This window comes from Callithrix jacchus, chromosome 19 (genome assembly GCF_049354715.1).
Source record: "Callithrix jacchus isolate 240 chromosome 19, calJac240_pri, whole genome shotgun sequence".
NCBI classification, from domain to species: Eukaryota; Metazoa; Chordata; class Mammalia; order Primates; family Cebidae; genus Callithrix; species Callithrix jacchus.
In genome coordinates this window covers 20,284,378-20,309,966 of record NC_133520.1, presented here as the reverse complement: position 1 = coordinate 20,309,966, position 25,589 = coordinate 20,284,378, and the positions used below count along the sequence as shown (strand labels likewise).

At 44.3% G+C, this 25,589-nt stretch overlaps 1 long non-coding RNA gene across 1 annotated transcript; it reads right to left on the bottom strand.

The window, feature by feature from the left end:
* Nucleotides 1–565: 565 nt before the first annotated feature.
* Nucleotides 566–25,276, bottom strand: LOC128930223 (uncharacterized). The gene is made up of 3 exons (XR_008477933.2): nucleotides 25,093–25,276; nucleotides 22,826–22,918; nucleotides 566–687 (listed from the first exon to the last, which is right to left on the bottom strand). It is a non-coding gene; the product is annotated as an uncharacterized LOC128930223 (long non-coding RNA).
* Nucleotides 25,277–25,589: the final 313 nt, after the last annotated feature.

Genomic DNA, 25,589 nt, shown 5'->3' with positions numbered 1-25,589 from the left:
CTCAGATGTTTTCTTCCCAAACATGGTTTTTTTTGAATTTTTAATTTTAGCCAAGTTAGCCCCAGAGGCAGCAAATCCAAGTCATGTGGGCGTCTCCGGGGTGCATTGTTGCAGGGAGGGCCTCTCTGAGGTGTCCGTGGGAGAGATGTTAGATCAAGGAGCAGATGGGAAGGCGCAGGGACACAGCCTGCATGTCAGCAGCCTGGGTCCAAAGCCAGCTCTTTCCAAGAGCTGTTGCCTGGGCAATGAAATGGAGAGATTTTGAAAAGGCCCCTCTCCGCATATCCACACCTGTCCTGCTGGCACGCCGCCTGTGGTGTTATCATTAAAATCACTTGTCCCATGGTGGCTCCTGCTAAAATGTGTCTCCCAGAGGGGAGAACCACAGTTCATTAACTTGATTATGAAGGTTCATTAACTTGACTCACACTACTAACTAACCCCATGCTGCCCTGAGAATCCTATGATGGCCTCACAGACAGCAAGAGACGGCAGAGACCCAGAAAACCAGACGCACCTGTGTCTATGTGTGGAGCAGGCAGCACACTCTAGTTAGTGGAAGGCACCTGTGCTCCTGATGCCTGGCCGGGCTCTTCGGTTGGGTCCTGCTGCCATCCTGGACATGAAGAGCCCCTCCAATAGGCGTGTCGATGCTTTTCCCTGAGACCTTTGTATGAAGGCATCTTCCTGTTAGGAAAACACACAGATGCTCACTGTCCACAGGATTAAACCAAGTGCACACTGGCTTCCAGGCTAGGAGGCTCTGAGGACCCAGGAGAGGTGAGTTTTGAGGCGGAGGAGTCAGTTAACAGGGGGAACCAGCAGGCGGGTGTCAGTGAGCAGCTGAACGCAGCGGGACAGAAACAAAAAGCTGAGCCTGAGAATGAGTGCCAGCCCCATCTCGACCTGAGGACGCTGGATTTGCTGTGGTGCTGTCACTGCGGAAGGAGACAGATCCCAGGGACTTTCACACCAGGAGGCCCATGTCAACCTGCCTCTGTCCTGCAAGGACTACGCCGGCCTCTCCAAAGTCTGGGTCTTTCCAACAGTCATTTGTGGAAAGACTTCATGGTGAGGAGCATTCAGGAGGCAGCGGACAGGACGTCATTCACGTGGAATCTGTGCTGTCTCCCCAGGGGAAAGCTGCTCTTTGGAGAGGGCTTTTGCTCTTTTGGACAACACACCTGCTATCTTTGAGCAGGCCATTATTCGGCCTACCAGAGTCCTACCTTGGGTCTCCAAGATTCATGTCTGTTCCACATGCAAATATATTTACCTCATTTCAACCCACTACAATCAACTCACATCCAAAATGTCATCTAAATCTCATTAACTCAGAAGTTATAAATCATAACATCTGTTGGAAAAATAGATGCTCGGTGCCACAGAGAGAAATCAGTGCTGAGACAAAGGAGCTTTCAGCAATGCAATTTTTACTTCCTGGGCTGCAGGAAGGGTACCCTCACTAGCCATTGTGCCATGAGAGTACAGTGAACAAAGGAAAACACACAAATTTATCCCTTATGCATTTGGGGTCATCCTTACTGCTGTGCCTGAGCTCCATTGGCTGGAGCCAGACTTCACAATCTAAACTAAAACCTGATTGGCTAATAACTTAAAATTTTTCCAAACAGGTACAAGCAATGGAGAGCTGGGACATGCCTGTGAGCATGTCCAGCACAGATATCTTGGTTAAAGTACAAATAGAATGTACTACGTGCCTGTAAGCATGGCATGTTTAACAGCTACATAGGATAGGGCTTAACAAAGAGTTACTAGCACACTTACTCTTTAACAAGAAAAGAAACTTTTAACTATAAGGACACATGCACACGAATGTTCATTGCAGCACTGTTTACAAGAGCAAAGACCTGGAACCAACCCAAATGCCCAGTGATGATAGACTGGACAGGGAAAATGTGGCACATATACACCATGGAATACTATGCAGCCATAAAAAATGATGAGTTCATGTCCTTTGTAGGGACATGGATGAACCTGGAAACCATTCTCAGCAAACTGACACAAGAACAGAAAATCAAACACCACATGTTCTCACTCATAGGTTGGTGTTGAACAATGAGAACACATGGACACAGGGAGGGGAGCATCACACACTGGGGTCTGTTGGGGGAAATAGGGGAGGGACAGTGGGGGGTACAGAGTTGGGGACAGAGAGCATGGGGAGAAATGCCAGATACAGGTGATGGGAAGGAAGGCATGTATGTACACTGCCATGTATGTACCTATGCAACTATCTTGCATGTTTTTCACATGTACCCCAAAACCTAAAATGCAATAATAAAAAGAAAAACTTTAAAGGAACTTTTCTACTTCCCACAGCATCTAATTCAGATATGGGTTAGACTCTGAGAATGGACCATAGAGTTGTTCATATTCAGTGGGCTGGCAGGTGCTGTGAGCAAATAGGTAAGCAGCTTCAAGACAGAAGCCTTCCATCCCTCATCCTGCTCCCAAGCATTCGGGGAGAGGGGCTAGGAGAGAGGCTGGAGTGGCTACAATGTGCCCAGAGAATGTAACGGCTTGTGGAGGGCTGCCCAGAGATGGTGGGTCCAGTTCAAATCAGCTCTGCCTCTGTTCATAATCCCACCCACATCAGGCATCAGGCAGAGCCAACCTGCAGGCCAGAAAGAAAGAAAGGGCCAGAAAATTTAGTTTCATGAGGGCCAGATGGCCTGAGCAATGCCTATCAGTCAGACTTGCCTTGTGGATCACTGAGATAAAGGGTGCTGAAAGTGTTATACTGTTAGTAAAAAAAAAAGAAACACTCCAAGGCTGGGTGGGGTGCCTCTCATGCCTGGCATCCCAGTGACTCAGGAGGCCGAGGCAAGAGCATCACTTAAGGCCAGGAGTTCAAGACCAGTCAGGGTAACACAGCAAGACCTGTCTCTATAAAAATAAACAAATGATACACTTGATACAATAAAACAGCCTAAACTTGGATAGTATTAGGTTGGTGCAAAAGTTATTGGGGTTTTTGCCATTATGTTTAATAACTCTTGCACAAACCTAGACTGAATAATTGCCACACAAAGTGTTAGGTCCCAATTTCTCATATAGGAGCCATAAGCCCATAGGGTGGGGGCCAAAGCCACAGAGGTTATCCCCAGCCCTGAACCCTAATGGAATCTGCCCTGCTGGAGTAATTTTTTTTTTTTTTTTTTGAGATGGAGTCTCACTTTGTCACTCAGGCTCTGGAGTGCAATGGCACAATCTCAGCTCACTGCAACCTCTGCCTCCCGAGTTCAAGTGATTCTCCTACCTCAGCCTCCTGAGTAGTTGGGATTACAGGGACGCGCCAACCACACCTGGCTAATTTTGTATTTTTGGTAGAGATGGGGTCTCACCATGATGGTCAGGCTGGTCTCAAACTCCTGACCTCATGATCCACCTGCCTCAGCCTCCCAAAGTGCTGGGATTACAGGCGTGAGCCACCAAGCCTGGCCTGGAGTTCTTCATTGGGTGAGACTTGTGACTCTTTTCTTCCTTTCATTGTTCCCTTTTGGAATATGAGTGTCTATCCCTATTATACTGTTAAACCCCACCTGGCCTGACATCACATTTGGAATAAACAAGCCATTTTCTAGTTTCACAGGTCCAGCAATGGAAAGGAACTTTTTCCCAGGATGGATCAGATCCAGAGTCTAACCACTATCTGCATTAGATGCTATGATTTGTAACTTCTGAGTTAATGAGATTTAGATGAGATTTTGGACATGAATTGATTATAGTGGGCTGAGACTTTGGGGACATTGGAATGGGGTAGATACAGTTTGCATGTGGAACAGACATGAATCTTTGGAGACCCAAGGGAGGACTCTGAGAGGCCAAGTAATGGCCTGCCCGAAGATACTAGGTCTGTTGTCCAGAAGGCCATCAGAATGGCTAACTAGTAGGAAGGAGAGCTGTATTGGCAGCATCAGTTTGCAAACCGGGAAGAGATCATCTCCAGGTTGGACTGAAGGTGCTCTCTTCAGAGGAGAAGAGGGGGTCTTGGGTTTTATGCCTAACAAGGTCCGTATTACACCAACAAAGTATACATATTCAGCAGGTTTGGGGGGAAAGCTATGCGTGTTTATGAGGTGGGTGGAGCACATGTGCAGTGGGTAACCACATCTACAATGTGCATCCCATGCTCATTTTTGGGCAACGTTTTAGCATTAAAATTAGGTGGTATTTAGCTCAAGTTAGAAGGTAAACTATGGGACACAAAGTTTCTGCACAGCTTCTATAAGCTGCTGAAGCTGGCTTCAGGTCTGCAGGTGTTTATCAGAAAAGAACGTTTGTGAGGCTGGTCCTCTTCCAACTGAGTTGTAGTGGTCTGGGGTGTAACACCAAGTTAGGCCAGATCTGATCACTTGCCTGACAGCTCCTTTTGCAAGGCAATGGTTTTCCTTGCAGCCACAGGAATTTAGATATTTGCTATGCCAGCTGGGCCTGAATCATCCACCCCTACGTACCTTTTGTTTCTTTAACCTTAGTGTCTGACTTAGTTGATAAAGCGGTGTCTATTTTGGTTTCTCAGATCACAGGTTCTAATTTCTAGAGCCTTAAATGTTACCTTATAAGGAAAAGGGTTCTTTCCAATTTTGATTAAGTATCTTAACATGGAGAAATGATCCTGGATTATTCAAATGGGTTCTTAATCTACGTTTGATAGGTGTACCTGAATGCGACGAAGAGAATGATTCCAAGCTGGAAAATACTCTTCAGGATATTATTCAGGAAAACCTTCCCAACCTAGTAAGGCAGGACAATATTCAACTCCAGGAAATACAGAGAACACCACAAAGATATTCCTCAAGAAGAGCAACCCCAAGGCACATAATTGTTAGATTCACCGGGGTTGAAATGAAGGAGAAAATACTAAGGGCAGCAAGAGAGAAACGTCGGGTTACCCACAAAGGGAAGCCCATCAGACTCACAGCAGATCTCTCAGCAGAAACCCTACAAGCCAGAAAAGAGTGGGGGCCAATATTCAACATCCTTAAAGAAAAGAACTTTCAACCCAGAATTTCATATCCAGCCAAACTAAGCTTCATAAGTGAAGGAAAAATAAAATCTTTTGTGAACAAGCAAGTACTCAGAGATTTCATCACCACCAGGCCTGCTTTACAAGAGCTTCTGAAAGAAGCATTACACATAGACAGGAATAACCAGTATCAGCCTTTCCAAAAATATACCAAAAAGTAAAGAGCATCCACATAATGAAGAATTTACACCAACTAATGGGCACAACAGCCAGCTAACATCAAATGACAGTAATCCTAAAGTTAAATCGACTAAATCCCCCAATCAAAAGACACAGCCAAAACCCATCAGTATGCTGCATCCAGACCCATCTCACATGCAAGGATACACAGACTCAAAACAAAGGGATGCAGATTTACCAACCAAATGGAGAGCAAAAATAAACAAATAAATAAAAAGCAGGAGTTGCAATTCTCGCCTCTGATAAAATAGATTTTATCTACAACAAAGATCAAAAGAGGCAAAGAAGGTCATTACATAATGGTAAAGGGATCAATGCAACAAGAAGAGTGAATGATCCTAAATATATACGCACCCAATTCAGGAACACCCAGATACATAAGACTTATAAAGAGACTTAGACTCCCACACAATAATAGTGGGAGACTTCAACATCAATATTAGATAGATCAACGAGACAGAAAATTAATAAGGATATCCAGGATTTGAACTCAGATCCGGAACAAGTAAACTTAATAAACATTTATAAAACTCTCCATTTTAAATACACAAAATATACACTTTTATCAGTACCACATCACACCTACTCACAGGTTTAAATGAAATATTGGTTGACTACTTGTTTGTTATTTTCTTCCCTCATTTTTTCCTGTCTCCATTATTAAGCACAATTATTGGCATAAAAGAGGTTTTTAATACCCATTTTTAGACTGCATTCTAGCCTGGGCAATAAAGCAACACTCCCGTTCTCTCTCCCTCTTCCTCTCCTTCATTCTTTTTCTTTCTTTCCTCTTTTTCTTTTTCTCCAAAAAAAAAAAAAATATATATATATATATATCATAAATAATAACACAACTTTTTTTGAGGGCTGATTGAAGGCTAAGAGCTTTAAGTGCATTAATTTAATTAAGCTTCAAAGCAAACTTATGAGGCTTGTACTATATGTATTCCTCTTTGACAGATGAGAAAATTGGCACACCAAAAAATCAGGAGAATTGCTCATGGCCACCCAGCCAAGAGTAACAGAGTTGGGACTCAAAATAAGGCAGACTGCTTCTACTGTCCACTCTAGAAGAGGATGATCTCTAGTTAGGTACAAAGTGCTTAATAATTTCTATTGTTAGTTTCTCAAAGAGAACCTTGCAAATAATGTTGTTTCTGTATAGGAAAAAAAAATGCTATACTACCTTTCATATAACTAATACTCTTCTATGGCTTCCATTAAAAAAAAAAAGAAAGAAACGCAAACTCTCTGACTTATACCATACCTATTTAATCAAAAACTGGAGTAGCACCCAGAAATATGTGTTTTAAAAAGCCTCCCAGGGAATGTTTATATTGGCTTAAAACCACTGAAGTAGACTAAGGTAAAAGCTTAATTTTTCTGGAGTGAGTCTGTAGTCCACATGACTAAATCTAACACCTAAATTGCCTACTTATCTAGTAAAGAATAACTTGAACTTTTTCAGAACACAATCTATGTACATGTGAGTTTGGGTGTGTTTCAAAGCACAAGCACAGCTTCTTCTGATCCCAATATTTTTCCTCTAAGGACTTTTTTTTCTAGTTTGTTTGGGTATGTAATTTCACTATAGTTATTTTCCTCAATATCTGATGATTCCTCAGTTTCCTTTTATATTAAAAAAAAACCCAAATGGGTTCTTAATCTAATCATAAGTGTCCTTATAAAAAACAGGCTGGACATAGTGGCTCACACCTGTCACTCTCAGCACTCTGGAAGGCTGAAGGAGGAAGATCACTTGAGCCCAGGAGTTCGAGACCAGCCTATCCAACATAGTGAGATTCCTTCTCTAAAAAATATAATAATAATTAAAATTTAAAAATTAGCCAGGTATGGTGGCACATTCCTGCAGTACCTACTACTCAGGAGGTTGAGGCAGGAGGATCACTTGAGCCCAGGAGGTTGAGGCTGCAGCAAGCCATGATCAAACCACTGCCCTCCAGCCTGGGCAACAGAGCAAGACCCTGCCTCAAAAAGAGAGAAAGAGGGAGATTTCACACACAGAGAAGAGAAGGGAATGTAAAGATAGTGGCACAGATTGGAGAGAGGCAGCCACAAGCTAAGGAACACCAGGAAATGCCGCAGCTGCTGGGAGTGAGAAAAGGCGAAGAACAGTCTCCCTGAGCCTCTGCAAGGAGTGCAGCCTCAGAAGCCTGGCCTCCAAAACTGTGAACATTTCTGTTCTAACTTACCAAGATTTGGGTCATTTCTAACAGCAGCCCTAGGAAATGAAGACTGTGCTTTATACAAAGCATTTGCACACACTGTATCTCATTTGATAATGCAATGCCAGGCACCCAGACCCTTCTAGTCACCTGTTAGAGCTAGAGTGCTTGTTCTTAGGTACTGCAAGGAAAGATTAGCATTTAGACAAAACGTTTTCTCAGCAAGGCAATTTTGCTTTCTGCAGAAAGAGTGCTCTTACTACCTGTCCTTGCCACGAGAGCACAATGAACAAAGGAAAGGTAGCCATATTTATTTCTTATGTATTGGGTCTTTACTGCTGTCTGATCTCTGTTGGTCGGAGCTAGACCTCACAATCTAAATGCACTTGACTGGCTAGCAACTGAAAACTTTTCTAAATAGGAAAAGGCAATGGAGAACAAAGGAAAAGAGGAAGTCTAAATAAGGAAGGGACAGGAAGTTGCTTGCAAAAAGACTTAGAAAAGTAACAATATAAATACCTTGGTTAAAGTACAAGGACATAGAATGCACTTATTCTTTTATATCTAACAACTACTTAGGCTAGGGCTTAACAAAGAGTTACTACCAAAAAGCAAGAGGGCTTTGAAGAAAGTTAGTCTTTGAAAGAAACTGTTGTTTCTAACATTATTATTTAACAAAATATAACATTATTATTTAACAACAACAAAAAAAAAAACTTTAAAACATGTTTTACTTTCTACACATCCGTGGCAGGGGGTCATTTCTTTCCACAAAAGATAAAGAACCCAGGGCTCAAGGGGAACCCATGATTGATCGAGATCATTGTCAATAACAGAGCTTGGTGGGAATTCACAAGGACTGACTCCATGGCGGGACATCCTCTCTCCACGGGAGAGCAACTTCTGCTCTCTGGGCATGTGGCCTGTCACTTTGACAAGCAGGCCCTGCCTCCACTCCTTTAAATGCAGGGTCAGCCCGAGGGAGGAAAGAGGCAGAAAAAGGGCCCGGAGGTACCAGATCTTTCTCCAGTGGCCATGTGCCAGGCAGTCCATCCAGAAGGCGGAGCTGTCTTCCTTTTCTTTTCAACTGTTCTTTCTGTGTCTCCACACTGGCTGCAAGACTCTTCCCAGCAGACAGATCACAATCGACCTGTCCCTGATATGATCCTTTGTTTGGTGACAGATAAACTGGGCAAAGTCTAAAGGCAGCCCACGAGACAGTACTCATGGTGACAATTTTTCCAGCTGCATCATCCTTTTAAACTTTCATTTGACTTCCTGTTCCTCATGAGCACAGGGAGAAATGAGGGCTTCGTTCCTTGAACCAGAAACACAAGAGTGAGTTCTCCAAGCTGATCTGTGCCTGTGCACTGGGAAAGGACAAAAGCAGATGCTCTGATGTGACTGCTTCCCGGTTCTTTTTTTCCCTACTCTCTCCGCTCTTCTGCAAATACATCCTGAGGGCGCAAGGTGCTGGGCGCCGTCACCACGGTATTGACTCAAAACTCCTGAATGTGCCCACTGCCCTTAGAATCCCCCCGGGACCTGAAATCACCTCCATATTGGTTTCTTGTTGCTGCTGTAACAAATGACCTCGAACTTGGTGGTTTCAACAACACAAATGCAGTATCTTACAGTTCTGGAGGTCAGAAGTCTGACACGGCCTCCTTGGGCGAAAGTAAAGGGCTTTGGGCTGTGGTTCTTTCTGGTGGCTCTAAGGGAGAATTTCACTTCACACCATCCTCAGCTTTCAGAGGCTGCCTGTGCCCCTGGGCTTACATCTCCTGTCCATCATCAAAGCCAGCAAGGTTGCACGTCCTGCCTTCCTCACAGCTGCATCTCCACCGTGAACAGGTTCTCACTCTCAAGGATCCTTGTGATGACATTGCACCCACAGGATATTCTGGGGTCCTCTCCCCATCTCACGGTCAGCTGATTGCAACCTGAACTCCTTTGCCACTTGAATTCCTGTTTGCTTTGAAACATAACACAGGCTTAGGTTCCAGGGATTGGCAGGTGGGCCTCTCGTTAGGGGCAGAGGGGTTCCTTGTTCTGTTCACCACACATCCCATTAAAGCTGCCATCATCATAGGCCATCACTGACATAAGGGTGTTCCTGGGCTTGTGGGGGCGGTAATGTCTTCCCTACCGCCTGCACCAGCCTGCTAATCATAAGCGCAGAGCTGGTCATCGTTTTCTGAGAGAGGGAAGTCCTAGAAGGTTCCAACAGCAGGAAAAGCAGGTTTCTCTAGCACTTGTGGGTGGATGCTTTAGAAACACGAGAAACAAACAGCCTCTGGGCCTTGAGAGGTTTGGATTTCCCATTGGAAGGAGAGGTGGTGTGGAGGGGAGGGCCAGCCAGACCCTGTTTAGCAAATCATTCCCCAGAGATGTCAGCAGGTGCCGGTGTTCTCACATGAGTTGTGCTGAGGGAAAAAGTCCTTTGTTCCAGCTGTGCCTGAGGTTTTGTCTAGACTCTCCCTCTCTCCTAGGTGTGCTGGAAAGACCCTCGGGGCCTCCTCACCTTTCTTACTGGAAGATGCTTGTACCACAGAGTGTGAGACACCAGCTTTCTCGGGGTGGCCACACTGTAAACTCAGCGCCCAGCAAGGATGCACCCGGCTGGGCATAAAGGCAGCCCAGCCCAGAGCAGAGAAAGCTTCCCCTTCACCGCCAGGCCGCAGACAGGTGTGAGTGGGGCAGGGCAGGGAGGAATCAAGGAGACACACACAAGAAGCCCAAGGAGAGGCCCAGATCTGTCCAGACGTGGTGGCTGAGCGCCCCACAGAGGCCCAGCTGTCCTGGCACAGCCCCCAGGAGGCCTTTGCTCTCTGGTCCCCTCCCTTGAACTCTGAACTTCCCCGGGGGTGAGGGACATGATGGAATAATGGCTTTATTTTCACCGTTTGAAAAAAATAAAAAAGGAGAAATAACAGCCGGGCCTTCCTTTGCATGGAGTTTCTGCTCCCACGAGTGTGTCCGTGTTGAGCACGGGCAGCCACCTGGCCATGCTGGGCTCGGAGCAGCTCTGTGTCTGCGGTCACACAGAGACATTTATGGTATTTCCAGTGACCTGCCAACAGTGTCTGGTGTTCTCCAACAAGTGCTGTGGCCTCCAAGGGCCTGACCACCTGCAGGGCTTGAGAACCACAGTTCAAGGTGAGACAGGGTTGGCAAGGCTGGCCTCGGCTTCTCTGCAGGTCACTTGGTCCTTAGCCAAGCAGGCCACCCTGTGGGTTTCGTGACTGCTTTCCCTCTGGAGTCTATCAAAGCCTCCTCTTTTTTTTTTTTTTTTTTTTTTGAGATGGAGTCTCACTCTGTTGCCCAGGCTGGAATGCAATGGTGTGATCTCTGCTTAATGCAACCTCTCCCTCCTAGGTTCAAGCGATTCTCCTGCCTCTGTTTCCCAAGTAGCTGGGATTACAGGTACCTGCCACCACACCCTTTTGTATTTTTGGTAGAAGTGGGGTTATGCCATGTTGGCTAGGCTGATCTTGAACTCCTGACCTCAAGTGATCCACTCACCTCGGCCTCCCAAAGTGCTAGGATTACAGGTGTGAGCCACTGCACTCGAACTTGAAACCTCTAAATGAGCCAGGCGTCTCTATGACTTTGAGGGCGTTGAGGGCTGGGTTCCAGTGGGCAGGGCAGCCCGACCATGGTGTCGGTGTGTGGGTCTCTAGCTCCTTGTGGGACAGGGGCTCTGTGCAGTAGAGTGGCAGGAAGGTCACGGAGCCCTGTCTCTCCACAAGATTTCTGAGTAAAGAGTGCCTAGGTGTCCACCTCCAGCACCTGGAGTGGACATGGTGGAATTGTCAGCCGTCTCTTGGGTTTCCTTCTAGAACCTTCTCTAGAGCTCTGTGATTCACAGATGGATTCACAGCTGCTGGAATGGTAAAACCCATTGCAGATTATTCAGACTATTAGGCAAAATTGTCTTGTATGGAGCCCAAATCTGGCTCTTATTCTGACCACTGAACCATATTGAATTAGTCCAGTCTTCTCACTGCAGGTTCAAATCCCTGAAGCTGATTGAAAGCCTCAGCAAGGCCCTTCCAGTTTTCCCACTTCTTCATGGAAGCTTCTTCCCAGGCAGGATGCGTCCAAGACAGTCCCTCCTCCAGATCCAGCCTCCTTAAGCACTCCTCCTACAAATCAACTCGGAGTAGGGGGCATACCTTGAGCTCTGTGTTCTCTCATTTCAAATTGCACATTTAAGAAGCCACAACAATGACCTCTGAATTTCATGTTGCCTTGTGTATTTTCTAGGTGGTTCCATAGAATGGAAGCAAGTTTTTCCAGGTTGGCTAAATTTTACCTGCAGCTATATCTTAGCCATGTGGTATAACAACTGAAAGTATGGGCCATGGAATCAGGTTGCTTGAATTCACATCCTGGCTTGATCACTTGTGAGCTGTGTGCTGTGTGGTTTTGAGCAAGTTACTTAACCTCTCTGAGCTTTAGTTTCCCATCTGCCAGTTAGCAATAATAAGAGTGCCTACTTCAAAGGTTGTTGTTAGGATTAAAAAGAGTTGACCTGTGTTAAAGCCTTTAGTAGAATGTGTGATTCTTAATAAGTGGCATTAAAACGATGTCAGCTCTTGTTATGTCAGCTTTTGTTATATTTCTCTAAGTTCCTCTGCAAGCCCCAGAGCATCAAGAACTGTGCTGGGAACTCATTGTCACCCAATCAGTCATCATTAACAGGGCCAGATACTGTAGCACTATGTGAAAGCACCCAGGTGTCTTACTACAGTACTAGTCTCAACTTTCATCCAAAGGATGTTGAGTCTGGGGTCATAGTAGACCTCACCATCTGTCAAGTCAGCCATCACTTCCTTTGAGGGCAGCCCCTCCAAAACACACTGACAGCTTACCATCCGGCAAACGGATTCACAGCTGCTGGAATGCTAAAACCCACTGCAGACTGCTCAGCATATTAGACAAAATTCTCTTGTATGGAGCCCAAATCTCCCTCTAATTCTGACCACTAAGCTATCCATTGAATTAGTCCAAGTCCTCTGCTCACGGCAGGTTCAAATCTTTGACACCAAGGAACTCTTCCAAATGCCCTCAAGGCAAGGGGAAGTAACTTAAGTAAAAGTAAGGGACATTGTGCCACTCTGGAAGTGAGGGACTCAGCTTCTGACCCCAGTCTGCACAGACTCCCCAATGCCTGGGAATTGCTCTTTCTTACTCTTTCCTCCAAAACAGATCCTAGTTTATGAGTTTCCCTCTCTCTTCCTCAGTGAGTCCAGACCAGTGCTGGCCTTCTCTTGCCCACTGGCTGCAGGTGGCTTTTCTGCAGCCACACTTGCCTCTCTTCCCTACTTTCTCCACCTAAGAGTTAAAGTTTGTTTGTTTCAGGCGGGGTCTTGCTATGTAGCCAGGCTGGCCTTGAACTCCTAGGCTCAAGTGATCTTCCAGAGTGGCTCAGACAAAGGGATGTGCCCTGCCCCCAGCTTAAAGTGAGTTTTTGAAAAGAGATCTCGTGAAAAGATGCTTGATATCATTAGTCATCAGAGAAATGCAAATTAAAACTCAGAATCGAAGGAACAATAACAACTGTTGGCAAAGATGAGGCGAAATTGGAACCCTCATTCTCTGCGGGTGGGATTGTGAAATGGTGCAGCCACTTTGGAAAACAGTCTGGCAGTTCCTCAAAATATTAGCTGTGGAGTCAACACATGACCCAGAGATTCCACTCCTGGCCATCTACCAAGAGAAATGAAACTATATTAAATCCATACAAAAACTTATATGCAAATCTCACAGCAGCGCTATTCATGATAGCCGAAAAGTGGAAATAAACCAAATGCTCATCAGCCGATGATGGGCGGATGAATAAAGTGTGGTGCATGCCCACAAGGTTAAACTACTAACGCACGCTGCAGCACGGAAGGATCTTGAAAATACTATGCTAAGTGAGCGTAGCCAGCCATGAAAGACCACGTTATACAGTATCAGGTATAGGAGATGTCCAGGATAAGCAAATCTGCAGGGCAGAAAGTGGATGAGCAGTTCCCGAGGGTTAGAGGGTGAGGGAATGAGGGCTGGGGAGTGGCCGCTGATGGGGATTCTTTGGGGAATAACAAAGATGTTCTAAGATTAGATTATGGTGATGATTGCACAATCATCACCATACTATATTTTAGTGTATTTAGCAAATATACTAAAAACCACCGAACCTTACACTTCAAATGGGTAGGCTTTTTGGCATCTAAATCATATCTCAATAAAGCTATTATATAAAAGTGAATTTTTAAGCTATTTTTTATTTTATAGTTTATATGTTTGATAGTACAGTTTATACAATTTATTATACATGTTTATATCTTAACAGAGAAGAAAGAAGAATGTATCAGGCCAGGCTATTAAGGAGTAGCATAAGGGAGTTTCTTTGGGGAAATGGAACAGCTTCGCGTGCTGACTGAGGTGGTGATTACTGGAGTCTACGTGCGTGATTAAATGGCACAGATCTATACACCAAGAGGAAGGGAAGAAGGGAAGAGAAAGTTTAAAAATGGGTGGGGCTGGGCACAGTGGCTCACACCTATAATCCCATCACTTTGGGAGGCTGAGGTGATTGGATTACTTGAGGTCAGGCATTTGAGACCAGCCTGGCCAACATGGTGAAAACCCATCTCTACTAAAAATACAAAAATTAGCTGAGTGTGGTGGCAGGCACCTGTAATCCCAGCTACTCAGGAGGCTGAGACAGGAGAATTGCTTGAACCCAGGAGGTGGAGGTTGCAGTGAGCCAAGATTGTGCCATTGCCCTCCAGCCTGGGCGACAGAGTGAGACTTCATCTTAAAAAAAAAAAAAAAAAAGTATGAAACTCTAAGATGGCATGAGCCTGAGTTGATGATACAGTGTATGATATAGCAGTTTCCTGGTCTAGAAAATGTGCTATGTGTGCTGTGGTTGTGTAGGGCGTCATCATCCGGGGATACTGGATGCAGGTACAAAGGAACTCTCTGTATTACTTTTAATTTTTTTTGAGTCTCAAACTATTCAAAAATAAAAAATTATTTTAAAAGTGACCAGAGATGAGCTTGCTTCCACACTTAGAAACTCAAGTGGCTTTGCTGTGCAGGTAGTCTGTGACCCTGCCTCCTGCCCAGGGCCCTTCTGGGGTGAGCGTTGCCACACCAGTCTGCCCTGCACCACACTCCCTGTGGTCCCTTGAACCCGCTGACATCCACAGGCAGCCTCTTCGCTCCACGTTGAAAGGAAACATCTGTGCCAAACAACTGATCTCCCACTAATAAAACTGACCAATGAACATATAAAAAGATGCATGACTTATATTCATCATAAGAATGAGAATGCACTTGACATCCTTTATCTTTTTTTTCTTTCTAAGGGGTCTCGCTCTGTCACCCAAGCTGTAGTGCAGGTGCAGTGGTGCAGTCATAACTCACTGCAGCCTTGAACTCCTGGGCTCGAGCGATCCTCCCACCTCAGCATCCTGAGTAGCTGGGACCACAGCTGCACACCACCACTCTGGGCTAAACTTGACATCCTTTACATTGGCACAACCCGAAAAGACTGATGTATTCAACACTGAACTTTTCCCGTTCGGCTAAGTGGGAACGGGCACTCTGATGTGTTGTTGGAAATAGATGCTCAGTGCCACAGAGAATAATCAGCGCTGAGACAAAGGAGCTTTCAGCAACGCAATTTTTACTTCCTGGACTGCAGGAAAAGTACCCTCAATAGCCATCATGCCACGAGTACAATGAACAAAGGAAAACACACAAATTTATCCCTTATGCATTTGGGGTCATCCTTACTGCTGTGCCTGATCTCCATTGACTGGAACCAGACTTCACAATCTAAACTAAAACCCAATTGGCTAATAACTTAAAACTTTTCCAAACAGGTACAAGCAATGGAGAGCTGGGACATGCCTGTGAGCATGTCCAACACAGATACCTTGGTTAAAGTACAAAGACATAGAATGTACTATGTGCCTGTAAGCATGGCATATCTAACAGCTACATAGGATTGGGCTTAACAAAGTTATTAGCACACTTATTCTTTAACAAGAAACTTTAAAAAGGAACTTTTCTACTTCCCACAGGTGATAATATAAATATAGACTGGTATGGTCTTTAGAAAAAATAACACAGAAGAATACAAGAAAATTCAACACCCAGTTCCACCCTGAGGACTGTATATACAAAAATACTCAAAAATAGAAACAAAAATACATCCAGCCAGGGATCGCACAGCAAGTTTTATAAAAGCCAGACATCCTAAAAGCTTATCAATGGGGTAATCATCTTGTTTGTACATATATACCACGGCATATATTACATCATTTAAAAATAGTGTAGACACATATAAATAAAGATCCATGATAAGAGAAAAAGTGACAAATATGTATAATCTGATCAAATGAATGTTTTAAAAAAAAGAAAAAAATGCATATATATAAAAAAGGCCTAGAAAGAGCTCTGTATAAATCTAGTTTGCATTGCTACAAAGGAATTTCTGACACTGGGTAACTTGTCAATAAAAGAGGTTAATGGTGGTGGGGGAAGCAAGATGGCCGTTTAGGAACAGCTCAGGATTGCAGCTCCCAGTGAAAGTGCAGAGGGTGAGTGGATGATGCATTTCCAGATGGATCTTTATTGCCCACAGACCAGGAGATTCCCAGGCAGAGGAGTCCCATGGGTCACCAGCGTGGGTGTTTTGGCCGGCGCAGCTGTTTTGCTGGTTCCCTGGCATGGCGGTTCTCCATACAAAACACACTGGTCTGGTTGCCCTTTTAAGCTGGCAATTGGAGCTCCAAGAAGGCAGATTTGCCCATTCATTTGATTAAACAGGACTGAAACAGAGAGCCAGGCCAGGAGATTCCCGGGCAATAAAAAGCACCACAGATCTCAGTGCTATTGTTTTAGCTGGTGCAGTGGGTCACCGCACGGGAAATTACACAGATCCCAGTGCCTTTTCAGCAGGCGACTGGAACACTTGGGAGAGTGTCAACCATTCAATTAAAAAAAAAAAAAAAGGATCTGAGGCAGGGAGCCAGGTGATCAGGCTCAGAAGGCCTCCCCCCCAATACACACACACACAAAACAGCAATTGGAAATACTCAGGGTTGAGAGTTTCACGACAAGCAACCCAGGACAGCGCAGCTCTGTGGGGGAGGGGCATCTGCCAATACTGAGGCACTCCACCCCTATGGAGGTAGTCCATCATTGCTGAGGCAGCCTGCCGTTGCCAAGGCAACCCGCCATAACAGAGAGAGTCTGCCATTACAGAGGCAGGCCACCATTGCTGAGGCAGTTTTAACCACACTCATATAAACAGAACTGCAGGGAAGTTCACCCGGCAGCAGGGCAGAGCCCACAGCAGCTCAGCAAAGCCTCTGCAGGCAGACAGTGACTAGGCTGCCTCCTTGCTGGGCAGGGCAGCCCTGAAAAAGAAAGGCAGCAGCACAACAGAAACTCATAAATAAAGCCCTAACTCCCTGGGACAGAGCACCTGGGGAAAAAAAGGTGGGGGGGTTATGAGTTCTGCTGCAGCAGACTTAAACGTACCTGCCTAGCAGCTCTGAATGAACAATGGAGCTCACAGCTCAGCACTTGAGCTCCTATAAAGGACATACTGTCTCCTCAAGCAGCTCCCTGACCCCCGTATATCCAAAGAGTCACCTCACAAAGGACTAGTCAGACTGACATTTGGCGGGCATCATTCAGGGACAAAGACAACAGAAGAAGAAACTGGTAGCAACCTTTACTGTTCTGCAGCTGCTGCAGGTGATCCCCAGGCAAGCAGGGCCTGCAGTGGACCTCAGCAGTCCTACAGCAGAGGGGCCAGACTGTTAGAAGGAAAACTAAGAAACAGAAATAACTTCATCATCAATAATCTAGACGCCCACTCAGAGACCCAATCTGAAAATCAGCACCTACACAGATGACAGGTGGATAAATCCACAAAGATGGGAAGAAACCAGCGCAAAAAGGAGGAAAACACCCGAAACCAGAACACCTCTCCTCCTACAAGGGATCACAACTCCTCACCAGCAAGGGAACAAAGCTGGACAGAGAATGAGTGTGATGAAATGACAGAATCAGACTTCAGAAGGTGGGTAATGAGAAACTTCCATGAGCTAAAAGAGCATGTTCTAACCCAATGCAAAAAAACTAAGAACCTTGAAAAAAGATTTGAGGAAATTATAACAAGAAAAGACAACTTAGAGAGGAATATAAGTGAATTGATGGAGCTGAAAAACACAACACGAGAACTTCATGAAGCATGCACAAGTTTCAACAGCTGAATTGACCAAGCAGAAGAAAGGATATCAGAGGTTGAAGATCAACTCAATGAAATAAAACGAGAAGGCAAGATTAGAGAAAAAAGCACAAAAAGGAATGAAAAAAGTCTCCAAGAAATATGGGACTATGTGAAAAGACCTAATCTATGTTTGATAGGAGTACCTGAATGTGACGAAGAGAATGAATCCAAGCTGGAAAATACCCTTCAGGATATTATCCAGGAAAACTTCCCCTAGCAAGGCAGGCCAATATTCAAGTCCAGGAAATACAGAGAACACCACAAAGATATTCCTCAAGAAGAGCAGCCCCAAGGCACATAATCATCAGATTCACCAGGATTGAAATGAAGGAGAAAATGCTATGGGCAGCCAGAGAGAAAGGTTGGGTTACCTACAAAGGGAAGCCCATCAGACTCACAGCAGATCTCTCAACAGAAACCCTACAAGCCAGAAAAGAGTGGGGGTCAATATTCAACATCCATAAAGAAAAGAACTTTCAACCCTGAATTTCATATCCAGCCAAACTAAGCTTCACAAGCGAAGAAAAAATAAATTTTTTTGTGAACAAGCAAGTACTCAGAGATTTCATCACCACCAGGCCTGCTTTACAAGAGCTCCTGAAAAAGGCACTACACATAGAAAGGAACAACCAGTACCAGCCACTCCAAAAACATACCAAATGCTAAAGAGCATCAACAAAATGAAGAATCTGCATCAACTAATGGGCAAAAAAGCCAGCTAGCATCAAAATGGCAGGATCAAATTCACACATAACAATATTAACCCTAAATGTAAATGGGCTAAATGCACCAATCAAAAGACACAGGCTGGCAAATTGGATAAAAAGTCAAAACCCATCGGTGTGCTGTATCCAGGAAACCCATCTCACATGCAAGAATACACAAGGCTCAAAATAAAGGGATGGAGGAAGATTTACCAAGCAAATGGAGAGCAAAAAAAAGCAAGAGTTGCAATTCTCATCTCTGATAAAATAGACTTTAAAGCAACAAAGATCAAAAGAGACAAAGAAAGACATTACATAATGGTAAAAGGATCGATACAACAAGAAGAGCTAATGATCTTAAATATATACGGACCCAATACAGGAGCACCCAGATACATAAGGCAAGTTCTTAATGACTTACAAAGAGACTTAGACTCCCACACAATAATAGTGGGAGACTTTAACACTCCACTGTCAATATTAGACAGATTAACCAGACAGAAAATTAATAAGGATATCCAGGACTTGAACTCAGACCTGGAACAAGCAAACCTGATAGACATTTACAGAACTCTCCACCCTAAATCCACAGAATATACATTCTTCTCAGCACCACATCACACCTACTCTAAAACTGAGCACATACTTGGAAGTAAATCACTCCTCAGCAAATGCAAAAAAAAAAAAAAAACGGAAATCATAACAGTCTCTCAGACCACAATGCAATCAAGTTAGAACTCACAATTCAGAAACTAACTCAGAACCGCACAACTTCATGGAAACTGAACAACTTGCTCTTGAATGTTGACTGGATAAACAATGAAATGAAGGCAGAAATAAAGAAGTTCTTCGAAACCAACGAGAATGAAGATACAACATACCAGAATCTCTGGGACACATTTAAAGCAGTCTCTAGAGGAAAGCATATAGCAATAAGTGCCCATATGAGAAGGAAGGAGAGACCCAAAATTGACACCCTATCGTCAAAATTGAAAGAGTTACAGGAGTAAGATAAAAAAATCTCAAAACCTAGCAGAAGATGAGAAATAACTAAGATCAGAGCAGAACTGAAGGAGATGGAGACACAAAAAACCCTTAAAAAAAAAAAAAAATCAACAAATCCAGGAGCCGGTTTTTCAAAAAGATCAACAAAATAGACCACTACACAGATTAATAAAAAAGAAAAGAGAGAATAATCAAATAGATGCAATAAAAAACGATCAAGGGGGCTGGGCGTGGTGGCTCACGCCTATAATCCCAGCACTTTGGGACACTGAGGCAGGTGGATCACGAGGTCAAGAGATCTAGACCATCCTGGTCAACATGGTGAAACCCCGTCTCTACTAAGAATACAAACAATTAGCTGGGTATGGTGGTGCGCACCTGTAGTCCCAGCTACTCAGGAGGCTGAGGCAGGAGAATTGCTTGAACCCAGAAGGTGGAGGTTGCGATGAGCCGAGATCGTGCCATTGCACTCCAGTCTGGGTAACAACAGCGAAACTCCATCTCGAAAAAAAAAAAAGATCAAGGGGAAATCACCACAGATTCCACAGAAATTCAAACCATCATCAGAGAATATTACAAACAACTCTATGCACATAAACTAGTAAACCTGGAAGAAATGGATAAATTCTTGTAAACTTGCCTCCTCCCAAGCCTAAACCAGGAAGAAGTCAAAACCCTGAATAGACCAATAACAAGATCTGAAGTTGAGGCAGCAATTAAGAGCCTAGCACACAAAAAAATCCCAGGTCCAGATGGATTCACAGCCGAATTCTACCAGACACACAAAGAGGGACTGTTACCATTCCTTCTGAAACTATTCCAAATAATCCAAAAAGAGGGAATCCTTCCCAAATCATTTTATGAGACCAACATCATCCTGATACCAAAACCTAGCAGAGACCCAACAAGAAAAGAAAACTTCAGGCCAATATCCATGATGAACATAGATGCAAAAATCTTCAATAAAATACTGGCAAGCCGATTGCAACAGCACATCAAAAAGCTTATCCACCATGATCAAGTAGTATTCATCCCTGGGATGCAAGGCTGGTTCAACATACATGAGTCTATAAATGTAATTCACCACACAAACAGAACCAAAGACAAAAACCATGTGATTATCTCAATTGATGCAGAGAAGGCCTTTGACAAAATTCAACAGCCCTTTATGCTAAAAACCCTCAACAAACTCGGTATTGATGGAACATATCTCAAAATAATAAAAGCTATCTATGACAAACTAACAGCCAATATCATACTGAATGGGCAAAAACTGGAAGCATTCCCTTTGAAATCTGGCACTAGACAAGGATGCCCTCTCTCATCACTCCTATTCAATATAGTACTGGAAGTTCTAGCCAGAGCAATCAGGCAAGAAAAGAAAGGGTATTCAAATAGGAAAGGAGGAAGCCAAATTGTCTCTATTTGCAGATGACATGATAGTATATCTACAAGACCCCATTGTCTCAGATCAAAATCTCCTGAAATTGATAAACAACTTCAGCAAAATCTCAGGATACAAAAATCAATGTGCAAAAAATCACAAGCATTCCTATACACCAATAACAGACTTAAAGAGAGCCAAATCAAGAACAAACTGCCAATCACAATTGCTACCAAGAGAATAAAATACCTAGGAATACAACTAACAAGGAATGTAAAGGACCTCTTCAAGAACTACAAACCACTGCTCAATGAAATAAGAGAGGACACAAACAGATGGAGAAACATTCCATGTTCATGGTTAGGAAGAATCAATATTGTGAAAATGGCCATACTGCCCAAAGTAATTTACAGATTCAACGCTATCCCCATCAAGCTACCAATGACCTTCTTCACAGAACTGGAAAAAACCACCTTAAACTTCATATGGAACCAAAAGAGAGCCCGCATAGCCAAGTCAATTCTAAGCAAAAAGAACACAGCCGGAGGCATCACACTACCAGACTTCAAACTGGTACTACAAGGCTACAGTAATCAAAATAGTATGGTACTGGTACCAAAACAGAGATATAGACCAATGGAACAGAACAGAGGCCTCGGAGCCAACACAACATATCTACAACCATCTAATCTTTGATAAACCCGACAAAAGCAATGGGGAAAGGATTCCCTGTTTAATAAATGTTGTTGGGAAAACTGGCTAGCTATGTGCAGAAAGCAGAAACTGGATCCCTTCCTGACACCTCACACTAAAATTAACTCCAGATGGATTAAAGACTTAAACATAAGACCTAACACCATAAAAACCCTAGAGGAAAATCTAGGCAAAACCATTCAGGACATAGGAGTAGGCAAATGACCAAAACACCAAAAGCATTGGCAACAAAAGCCAAAATAAACAAATGGGACCTAATCAAATTCCACAGCTTCTGCACGGCAAAAGAAACAGTCATTAGAGTGAATCGACATCCAACAGAATGGGAAAAACTTTTTGCAGTTTACCCACCTGAAAAAGGGCTGATATCCAGAATCTACAAAGAATTAAAACAGATTTACAAGAAAAAAACAAGCCCATTCAAAAGTGGGCAAAGGATATGAACACTTTACAAAAGAACACATACATGAGGCCAAGAAACATATGAAAAAATGCTCATCATCACTGGTCATTAGAGAGATGCAAATCAAAACCACATTGAGATACCATCTCACGCCAGTTAGAATGGTGATCATTAAAAAATCTGGAGACGACAGATGCTGGAGAGGATGTGGAGAAATAGGAAGACTTTTACACTGCTGGTGGGAGTGTAAATTAGTACAACCATTGTGGAAGACAGTGTGGCGATTCCACAAGGACCTAGAAATAGAAATTCCCTTTGACCCAGCAATCCCATTACTGGCTATATATCCAAAGGACTATAAATCATTCTACTATAAGGACACATGCACATGAATGTTCATTGCAGCACTGTTTACAATAACAAAGACCTGGAATCAACCCAAATGCCCATCGATGATAGACTGGATTGGGAAACTGTGGCACATATACACCATGGAATATTATGCAGCCATCAAAAACGAAGAGTTCATGTCCTTTGTAGGGACATGGATGAACCTGGAGACCATCATTCTCAGCAAACTGACACAAGAACAGAAAATGAAATACCACATGTTCTCACTCATAGGTGGGTGTTGAACAATGAGAACACATGGACACAGGGAGGGGAGCACTGCACACTGGGGTCTGTTGGGGGGGGGAATAGGGGAGGGACAGTGGGTGGTGGGGAGTTGGGGAGAGATAGCAGGGGGAGAAATGCCAGATATAGGTAAAGGGGAGGAAGGCAGCAAATCACACTGCCACAAGTGTATCTATGCAACTATCTTGCATGTTCTTCACATGTACCCCAAACCTAAAATGCAATTTAAAAAAGAGGTTTATTTGGCTCACAGTTCTGCGGGCTGTAGAGAGAAGCATGGTGCCACATCTCCTTCTGCATAGGGCCTCAGAAAGCTTCCAATCATGGTGGGAGGGGAAGGGGAGCTGTCATGGGGAGAAAGAGGGAGTGAGAGAGAGAGAGGAGGACATGCTAGGCTCTTTTTATTTGCTTATTTTTTGAGATGGAGTCTCACTCTGTCACCCAAGCTGGGATGCAGTGGCACAATCTTGGCTCCGTGCTACCTCTGCCTCCCAGGTTCAAGTGACTCTCAGGCCTTGGCCTCCCCAGTAGCTGGGATCACAGGAGCCCACCACCACACCCAGCTAATTTTTGTATTTTTAGTAGAGATGGGGTTTTACCATGTTGGCCAGGCTGGCTTTGAACTCATGACCTCAAGTGATCCACCTACCTCGGTCTCCCAAAGTGATGCTGAGGTTACAGGCATGAGGCACCAAGTCTGGCCCAGGCTCCTTTTTTTTTTTTTTTTTTTTTAACAGAGTGTCGGTCATCACCCAGGCTGGAGTGCATTGATTGGTGAGATCTTGGCTCACTTCGACCTCTGCCTCCCAGGTTCAAGTGATTCTTGTGCCTCAACCTCCCAAGTAACTGGGATCACAGGCTCCTGCCACCACACCCAGCTAATTTTTCTATTTTTAGTGGAGACAGGATTTCACATGTTGGCCAGGCTGATCTCAAACTCCTGACCTTAAGTGATCCACCCATCTCAGTTTCTCAAAGTGCTAGAATTACAGGTGTGAGCCATCGCACCTGACCCCAGGTTCTTTTTAAACAAGCAAATCTCAAGGTCACTAACAGAATAAGAACTCATTTATTACCGCGGGGATAGCCTCAAGACATTCCTAAGGGATCCACCCCATGATCCAAGCTCCTCTCATCAGACCCCCACATCCAGCATTGGTGATCACAGTTCAACATGAGATTTGGAGGTGATAAATATCCAAACTATATCAAGCTTTGAAAGTAAAACTCAGGCCGGGCTTGGTGGCTCAGGCCTATAATCCCAGCACTTTGGGAGGCCGAGGTGGGTGGATCACGAGGTCAAGAGATCGAGACCATACTGGTTAACATGGTGAAAACCTGTCTCTGCTAAAAATACAAAAAAATTAGCTGGGCATGGTGGCGCATGCCGGTAGTCCCAACTTCTTGGGAGGCTGAGGCAGGAGAATTGCTTGAATCCAGGAGGCGGAGGTTGCAGTGAGCCGAGATCACGCCATTGCACTCCAGCCTGGGTAACAAAAGCAAAACTCCATCTCAAAAAAAGAAAAAAAAAAAAAAGAAAGGAAAAAAGAAAAAAAAAGTAAAACTCAGCTGCTGCACACAGTGCTCACCTGTCCTGGACTCAGAGGGCAGAAGTCAGTGCCCTCTTGTGGAGGGAGGGAGGTTGGAAGGAAGACGTGTGAAGGTGAATTTCATCCTTTTATGAAAAGCATGAATACTAACAAGAACTTATAATGACACGTCCAAGCACCTTTTGGTGGTTAAAAAACAACAACAAGGACAGGTTTTGCCAAGAGCAAAACGGGGAAGGCAAGGATGTTCCTTGACAGTCATCTACAATGACAGGAATTTAACTCGGTCTCATGGGGACATCAAAAGCATCTCTAAGTAGTCAGTGTAGCCTTCCAAGTGTGTACCCCCAAACCTCACCTGCAGCCCAACCTGAAGCATCACTAACAAGTCAATGCTTTTACAGTAAACATCCCTTAGTTTACCAAGCAAAAAAAAAAAAAAAAAAAACAAAGTCCAGTGCAAGAGCACTTAAGCTTAAACAGATGCAGGTTGATGGAACCTTTGTAAATCTGATGAAATCTAGACTTCTTACAGAAAGAAAAAGGAGGTCACATATACATACACAAAACAATATTATCCTTACAGTTGGAGACCTGAATTTTTGCCCAACAGAAGAAACAAGGATTTTCCTGCCCTTGAGGCCCTTCAGCACTGGGGCTTAATCCACTTCTTTGACTCATATTCAGCTACTCCCTCCCCCAGCCAACCCCATGCATTCATTGGCTCCCTACCAGAGCCTTTCTCTCCCTCCCTCCACTTCCCTGGCTGGCTCAGCTTCCCTGGAACTCTCACCGCAGCACACTCTAGCCAGTCGTTCCTGCCTCTGCCTGGGTCTTACCGGTCACTGCGTGCTGGCATTCAGGAAATAGTTAAAGCTCCTTCTTCCTCGAATGACCAGAATTAAAATGAATGATAGCAAGCAACTAATTGTCATTAAACAGTTAATGGAAGAACGTTCATCTGTTACCTTTGGGGATGCTTTTAAATGAGAGGCTGAGAGAGTAAAAGCACAGAGGATGCAAGGTGGGAGCAGGTGCAAAGCGTCTCTTTTGGGTAGAGAGGATGCTCAGGGTCCTTCAGATCCCGTCGGGAAGCAGTGCCTGCTGCGTGGGGTTCCTTCCAGCAGGCAGCTCACGATGTCTGTCAAGTCTGTAGGAGCAAGGAAAGAATCGTTATTTCTAACTGACTCCTCCTGTGGGAGCCAATCCTCAGATAATGGAGAAACCCTGAGAGGTCCCTCCATCTGGGCTGCTATTTCTTGGCAGGATTAACCTGGACCATTCTGGAAAGAATGCTGTTTACCCTTGCACCAAAAAGACATTCAGAAAGAAAGATGCACCATCCTCCCTGCAAAGTCCTCTTGGGCTAACCACCCCAGGGTCTGTTCCTTGCTCCATCTCCCTGGCACCTAGGCCTGTGCGAAGGTGGAAGAACCTCGTGACTTAGTTGTGAGAGCCGAGCAGG